We start from the raw sequence: 8,325 nt of genomic DNA, 5'->3' as shown, positions 1-8,325 counted from the left end.
CAATTCCCACACTTTGAGAGGTCCAGATAATTACAGAAGCGAGACTCTTTTGTTTCCTACCGAATTAGGGTGCTCTAGAAAGCAAAGGTTCTAAGAATGCAGTGGAGGCAGGCAAAAAAGTTTCTGCTGAGCTTCCTGTGGGCTGAGTATCCACAAGAAACCTTGTGGTTAAAGGACTTACTGGTCCTGGACACCACCGATTACTTCCTGTCCCACCCGTTGCCTGGCTCACAGCCTGGATTCTAATTCTGTCTTGTCCTCGAGAACACCGTTGGCCTTCAGCTCCTGCGGTGAAGCCATTACAGCGCCTGTGCCCGCAAGCTGAAATCAGACACCTGAGTTCGACCAACGTGGACTCTCAGTCCTGGCTCTGTAGCAAACGGAGCGCGAGCGGAAGTGACGTCACTGCCCGCGACCGTCTCTTCCGGCTCTTCTCCGCACTGAAGAGTTGCGGAGTTATCTGGCCTTTGTGGATTCTGCGGTATAAGGACTACTTGGAGGTTGCGGTGGGAGATAAAGAACGAGAGTGCTGAGCTCTGCTCCACTTGCCACGGCGCTTCCGGGCGCGACCAAGTCTGAGTCCTCTCTGGCTGTCAGTCACCAGGGTGGGAAAGTGCCCAGAGGGCGGGTCCTGGCGATGGCTGCATCTACGATGCTCCTGCTCCACAAAAGCTGCCAAAGCAACTTCTATGGAAAAAGCTGTTTTATTTTTCTCCTCAGAAAGAAATGAATTTTTGCCGGAGTAGTGGTTGGATTGACCAGCGTCATAAACCTTGCGATTTCAGCGCCTCTGGTGAGCACTTAGTGAAAGGTGGCGTTTGGAAAAGGCAGAATTCCTTTTTTAAAAAACTTAGAAACCAATGTCTGGGATGAAAACTTAATTCATATTGTTAGATTGTATTTTATTTAGTGTGTGCGTGTTTTATTTTGATCGTTAGTTCCAGATACATATTTCTTAATTATTTAGAATGTACATCTTTCTTGAGAGTGTATAATATAAACGTTGGTAGATCTCAAGTCCATTCATAGAAACCTAGAGGGCAGGCCTTTACTCACATCACACAGGTAGCAAAAGTAATGCTATGAGTTCTTGGCTAGCCTGGTGTACAAAAGCAGTTCCAGGCCAACCAGTTGCTACATGGTGAAATACTGTATTAAAAAACAAACAAGTAAAAACCCAAGAAACAGTTATAGTGAGCTGTTTTCCACATCTAAAGTTCCTAGGCTTGTGTTTGTTTCCTCATCCCTTTTCTCTCCCTGTGCTAGTGATCAAATCCAGGGCCTTGTGCATGCTACACATATTTTTCTCTTAGTTTTTAGGCCTGTTCATCACTAAACTGCTTGGAGTTCACAGAAGAAATGTGAAAAGCTAGATTATTAAAAATCATAGAATTAACTATTAAGATTGATAAGTTAGTGTTCTCTCCCCAACAATCCCCTTCATTTCTCTTTTTAAAAAATCTTAGATGTACGTATGCTGTATTTGATGGTCTAGTATCTGTTGTGGTACAGTTACTTCATGGAGCAGTCTGTGTCTACTCTTTGCCCAGCAGATAAATATATTGTATGGTGAATTGTTTGCTAAGATGTAAACTGAAATAGTGGGCGACGTGGTGGCATATAGCAGTAATCTCAGCAGCAGGAGAATAGGAACATGATTTTCTTTCTTTCTTTCTTTCTTTCTTTCTTTCTTTCTTTCTTTCTTTCTTTCTTTTTTTTTTAAGATTTATATGTTTTATATATTTGAGTACACTGCAGCTGTCTTCAGACACACCAGAAGAGGGCATAAGATCTCATTATAGACGGTTATGAGCCACCATGTGGTTGCTGGGAATTGAACTCAGGACCTCTGGAAGAGCAACCAGTGTTCTTAACCACTGAGCCATTTCTCCAGCCCAAGAACATGATTTCTATGCCAGGATAGTTACATAGTTTCAGGCCAGTCCAGTCTGCATAGTTGTAACCCTATCTCTGAATAATAATAGATAAAACACTTGACTGTTAAATACTTGGTAATGCATCACCTAGATTAGGACATTGTCTTACTGAAAGCAAAATATTGTTAGATTCAATCAAGAAAATCAAAGAATAGAGTTATTTGGGTATGCAACTCAGTTGGTAGAGTGTTTTTCTATTGTGCACAGAATGTACAAGGCTCTGGGTTCAGTCTACAGACTGGAAAAAAAAAATCACACAGCAAAGATGAAATCATTAACTCAAGGCAAATGCCCTACAGCTAAGCTACGGGCCAACCTAGTTAATGATTTCAAAATGACCCCATTAAGAGCTTGAAATACAATGTACTGTAATAGATTATGAGTTTATATCAGTCTTTACATTTTCATTTATGTTTTTTTGAAATAGATTTTTACTGTGTAGTCCTAGATGTCCTGGAATCCACTATGTAACTCATGCTTTCTCTTGCTCCTGCCTCATGACTCCTGAGATTTATATATTTCTATATGTCTGTATTTTAATGTAAGTAATATAAAGTGAGCATGTGATAAATTTTTGTCATGTGTAAGGAAATAATAAAATGAAGTTCTATATTTTTAATCTAATTCAAAATCCAAAATTTATATAATTGATTTTCATGTATCAGATTCATAGATAGTACCTTGCAGTATATTACTGTACTGTATACTTCAGTGTTATGGTTCCATAATCAAAGCCCCCATGTACAAAATTGAATATTGCTACTCATTCAACAACTGGTATGTAGTTTTTACTTATATATTGGCTAATGTATTCCTTTTACTTAGTTGCCTGTTTCTTTTTATTTATTATTATTGTATGATGTGTGTGTGTGTGCGCGTGTGTGTATACAGAGGTCAGAGTACAACTTGGTAGAGTTGGTTTTCTCCTTCCATCTTGATGTGGATTCCGGGAATTGAACTCATGTAATAAGGCTTGTGTGGCAAGCACTGTACTCATTGAGTGTCTCAGCAGCCCCTCTGTGCCTGTTTTAACAGCTTGTTATCTGTAGTGTGCCTCAGTCATTCAGCATGAACACAGTATACTCTTCCAGGCTGCCTTTGAAGTACCTCAGCAACTTTGTCATCACAGGCAGCATCTTAACCGTATATAATTTTCTCTAGGACCACAAGTATGGCATTGATAGCATCTTCTAGGATTTTCATTCCACATACTTTATTCTTACACTCTGTGTGTGTGTGTGTGTGTGTGTGTGTGTGTGTGTGTAGGCGTACCACAGCATTTATGGAAATTATGGAAATTATCTGTTAGAAACCTCTGGCTTTCCAGAGATAGAACTCAGTTTTTCAGGCTTTGTAGCAAGTACCTTTCCCGCTTGGTAAAACATCTCACTGGCCCTGACAGACTTTTGTTTGTTTGTTTGTTTGTTTTGTTTGGTTTGGTTTGGTTTGGTTTGGTTTGGTTTGGTTTGGTTTGGTTTTTTGAGACAAGGTCTCTCTGTATAACCCGGGCTGTCCGGGAACTCACTCTGTAGACCAGGCTGGCCTCGAACTCAGAAATCCACCTGCCTCTGCCTCCCAAGTGCTGGGCCTGACAGACTTTTTTAAAATTTTAATTAATTTATTTTATTTATTCACTTTTCAACCCATTCACTGCTCTCCCTCCTTGTCACCCCCTCCCACAATCCTTTCCATCCCCCCCTTCCCTTCTCCTCTGAGCAGGTGGCGGCCTCCCTGGTACTTCAAGTCTCTGCGAGGCTAGGTGCATCCTCTCCTACTTGCCTCCCAGACAAGGCAGCCTAGCTAGGAGAACATATCCTACATATAAGCAACAGCTTTTGGAATAGCCTCAGTTCTAATTGTTCGGGACCCATATGAAGACCAGGCTGCACATCTGTTACATATGTGCAGGGAGGCCTAGTTCTAGGGCGTGTATGCTCTTCAGATGGTGGTTCAGTCTCTGAGATACCCAAGGGTCCAGGTTAGTTGACTCTTGGTCTTCCTGTGTAGTTCCTATCCCCTTTGAGGCCCTGATGCTTATTAAGACAAAAAAAAATGCAATGTCACTCACTTATCCTTCTATTTTTAATTATGCTTAGGGGGGTGGGTTCAGATCAGGGGGCAACTTGGGAATGTTGGTTCTCTCCTTCCACCCCTAAGGACTCTGCAATTAAACAGCACTCCCTAGGCTTGGTAGTGAATACCTTTATCTACTGAGCCATCTTGCTGATCCTACTTTCTTATTTCTGGTGGGAATACATCCTTTATTTTAAATTTTTACTGACAAATTGCTACCGACAGCTAATCTTGTTATCACCTTGTGATAATCCTTCACTGTGGAGAGTTTATCAGCATTTCTCATGCCTTGTGGAGTATCTGTCTGAGATGCTTTTGTTGCCTTACTCTTCTGATGGAAGAAATTGCCCTTCTCAGTTTTGGGCCATACATCAAGCATCGGAGAACAGATTGTCACAAATGCAGACTCCATACCCAGCTGCCCATAATATTCCAGGTCATGAATATCCCATTATGGAAGGAAAAAGGATTGCCTCCAGCAGTGTAAATAAGACAACGTGGCTGCTAATGAAGTCTAAAGCTTAGGCAGTCTCCTAGCTAGCTTATCTAACTTAACCCAAATACAGCCCACCAGATGGCTAGCTCTGTACCTCTGTGCTCTGGTCCGGTCATTGTTCCTCTCCATATCCACTCTCTGTTCTTCTCCATGTCCATTCTCTTTTTTCTTTTCTTTTTTTTTTTTTTTTTTTTGGTTTTTCGAGACAGGGTTTCTCTGTGTAGCCCTGGCTGTCCTGGAACTCACTCTGTAGACCAGGCTAGCCTCGAACTCTCAAACTCAGAAATCCTCCTGCCTCTGCCTCCCAAGTGCTGGGATTAAAGGCGTGCGCCACCACTGCCCGGCCCTCCATGTCCATTCTCAATGACTGCTTTCTTCTCTCTGGGACATTCTGTCTGCCTGAAAGTTCCACCCCCTATTTTCTGCCCAGCTCCTGCCCCTCATATCTTCGTTATAACCAATCAGCTGCAAGAAAGCCTCTGATACATTTCCAGATTGCCTTTAGGCAGGCGTGGAATGACAAGTATTTACAAAATAGAAAACAAGGCAATGGACCATAGAAACAATACCAAAATCCTGCCAGCACATAGCTCTCTGATGGTACAGAATTCACAATTGAAAATACAGAGACACACCTTTGCACAATGTGAAGAAAGCTTACTTGAACATGCCATAAACCTGGCATGGATATTAAGGCCCGAACCATTGTTGAATCAGACCTGGGCCTCTGATGACTTATAGTTATAGGAACAGTTTAGTCCCTGGTCCCAGGTGGAGGTCTCTCAGACTCTTCTCAGGCTTTCCAAGGAGCTCCTCAGGTTTGGTGTGTGAATAGCAGTGTGAGTTTGTGTGCTGTGGGCGGATACTGCTGCACTATGGAAACGTGTTGCAGCTCAGTACGCCGCTGCTGCTTTTCATACCTTAGTCTTCACTTCCTTAATAAAGGACAAGTGTAGGGACGAGCACACTTGTTCAAACTTTACATTGTTCATAGCATTAAATGCTGTGGTCAACCAGCTGTCTCATGATCACATGTGTTTGAAACTACTGAACATTTGGTAAGAATGTTCTCCTTTGTTAACTCTAATGTCATGTTCAGTTTTGTTTGGAGACAGGACTCAGGCTGGCCTTGAATTCCCTGTGTAGCTGAGAATAACCTTGTGCTCATGGACTTCCTGTCCCTACCTCCTAAGTGCTGGGATTCCAGGTCTGTATCACCTGTATGTACCTTACTCAAGTCACCACATTCTGTGATACCCATCCCCTTTATAATAGCATCTTTGGCTTCAGCTGGGGCCCTAGTCAGCAGCATATCTATTTCTTCTTGCTTACCTTCCCATGTTTTCCATATTGAAACTATTCTCAGTGTACAGTGTTCACCTGAACCCCTTTCTCATTTGGTACCTCCCTCCATTGTCAGGCTGCCGAGTGAAATGAACAGTATAATGGTCCCCTTTCACCAGGAGAGACTTTTTAAATAAATGAGTTTTAAAAATCATTAAATTATTTGTGTATATATGCATGCATAGTTTTGTGTGCTTAGATACACATGTGGAACTCAGAGGTCAACATCTGTGTCTTCTGCCTATATTAATTCTTGAGTTAGGGTTTCTCATTAAAACTGTAGCTCACCATTTTGGCTAGACTAGCTGGCCAATATGTCTCTGACCCCACATCCCTTTCAGCGCTGGGGTTACAGGCATGTGCTAAGTTATTGGATTTTATGTGGGCACTAGGAATCCACACCCAGTGTCTTCATGCTTACACAGCAAGTGTTTTACCCACTGAGCCATCTCCTTGGGTCCTATGGGAGATACAGTAGATGCCTCAAACTGTAGAGAGTATAGAACTGTCTGTATACCATCCCCCCACCAAACAGAAGTATCTGTGATTTATAAATTCAGTACAGTAAGAGATGAACAGAAATAACTGAGATTATTGAATACTTTCATCAATATAAGTTAATGGATATGGTTTCTCTCAATGTTTTATTGTCCCATAGTTACCTTATTTCTTCTGTTCAGACTGATTGATCATGAATAGCATACTGGAATATAAATATGGGAACAATTAATGTATTGAGTTCTGTGTTACTAGGATGTGCCATAAACACAAAGCCTGTAGTATTGACACTCACTCTGCATGTTTTGTCAAAATCATATCCTAGGTACCAGCCAACACCTTATAATCACCCTTTGAACTCACTCAGTGGCCCCGTGATGTATAGTATTATAAAATGCCCCTGATGGCTGTTTTCTCTTCTCTTTAGAATTTCACACAGTTACCATATTCACTTCTCTCTTCACCTTCTCCCAGACCAGTTCCATTCTCCCTTCCTACCCAGCTTTTATGCTTCTGCTGCTTTTTCCTCTTCCTCCTCCTCCTTTTCTTCTTTTCTAGTACAGTTTGTGCTGCCCAAACACTCCATCCACTGAATTGTAGACAACTGATGTTCCTCTGCTCGGTGTTAGACTTTGTCTCCTTTCACCTCTGTGCTGAGATTTTTGTCTTGCTTGGGCTTGCAGAGGTCTTGTCCGTGTTAGCACCACTGCTATAAGTTCATTTGTGCATGTACCCTAGTGTGTCTGGGAAACACATTCATTGAGGTCATTTGTGGCTTCTGCTCTCTCTACTCCCTCTTCCTTGATGATTCCTGAGCCTTGAGAAGAAAAGTGTGATTGAGATGTTTCACTGGGTTGAGCACTCTGACCAGTTGTGGATCTTTGTGTTGATTGCCATCTACTGCAGGAAGCGTCTCTGATGAAGATTTAGAGATGTACTAATCTGTTGGTATAGTGATAAGTTATTAGGAGGTTTTTTAAAAAATACTGTCTATTTAGCAGAATAGCGGTGGTAGGTTTCCCCCTAGGGTCTAAATCCTATCTAGCCAAGGTTTCTTGACTCTGATAATACTAGGTATGGGCTCATGGTTTCTTGGAATGGTTTCCGTCTTGTGCAGAGAGCCTTAACTCCAATCAGAAAGTATTCCCATTACATCTGTTTCCACGCTGGTTGTCATTGTAGCTTGCAGAGTTCACAGCTGGATAAGATTGGTGATTCCTTTTCCCCCTCAGTAGCATGTATATCATTCAGCACCATGAAAGCTAGCCAATAGGGATACAGCTTCCAGGTTAATACCGGCTTGATTTCTTCATGTTCTGTGGCTAAAGTATGTGGTGTCTTCAGCAATAGGGGTATTTTTCTCAAGTTTTGGAGGGTAAGCAAGTGCAGTGTCCAGTCTGTAATGTTTGGAGGTCTGTGCAGCACCACTGGCCAACAAATCCAGAAGAGGTAATTCATTGCTGGCACTGAACTTTTTATGTGTTAGTCTGAGGTATCCAGTAGAGGCATTGTTGTCTGGTTATAGGGTAACTCCATTTAACTCCTTTTTATGTAAGTATGCATTTTAGGAAGGTAGGTTTCCATAAAATATTATCAAGAGCCTTTAGTGTTATCTTTCCCTCACTCCTTCTTCTATTCTGCCCTCCTGTCCCTACTTCATTTAACCAATCCTGTGGGATTGTTTTTCTCCTTTGTGGTGTGATAATTAGCTTTTAATTGTCAACTTTTCAACACAGAATCACCTGAAAAGAGTTTGAGAGAGGAACTATGTAAATCAGATTTGCCTGTGAGCACGTCAGGGGGGCATTGTCTTGATTGTTCATTCCTATAGGAAGGCCCACCCTGTTGAGGGTGTCACCATTTCCTGGTTTTGGACTCTGAAACATATAAGACAGGAGAAAGTAAGCTGAATATGAGGGAGCAAGCAAGTAAGGACCCCTTCATCTCTCTGCTATTGACTGTCAGTGTGATGTAAGC

The 8,325-nt window shown here is 41.9% G+C and overlaps 1 protein-coding gene across 1 annotated transcript in view; it reads left to right on the top strand.

The window, feature by feature from the left end:
* The first annotated feature begins 420 nt into the window (after positions 1 to 420).
* LOC114618065 (zinc finger protein 426) overlaps positions 421 to 8,325 on the top strand; it is a 21,108-nt gene continuing 13,203 nt past the window's right edge. Inside the window, exon 1 of the mRNA XM_028763689.1 lies at positions 421 to 793. The gene's annotated coding sequence lies outside the window, so the exon portion shown is untranslated. The remainder of the gene's footprint in view (positions 794 to 8,325) is intronic.

This window comes from Grammomys surdaster, unplaced genomic scaffold (genome assembly GCF_004785775.1).
Source record: "Grammomys surdaster isolate TR1022 unplaced genomic scaffold, NIH_TR_1.0 140, whole genome shotgun sequence".
In the NCBI taxonomy this organism is placed as follows: domain Eukaryota; kingdom Metazoa; phylum Chordata; class Mammalia; order Rodentia; family Muridae; genus Grammomys; species Grammomys surdaster.
The sequence above is the reverse complement of the archived record's forward strand: the minus strand, read 5'-3'. Positions and strand labels throughout refer to the sequence as shown.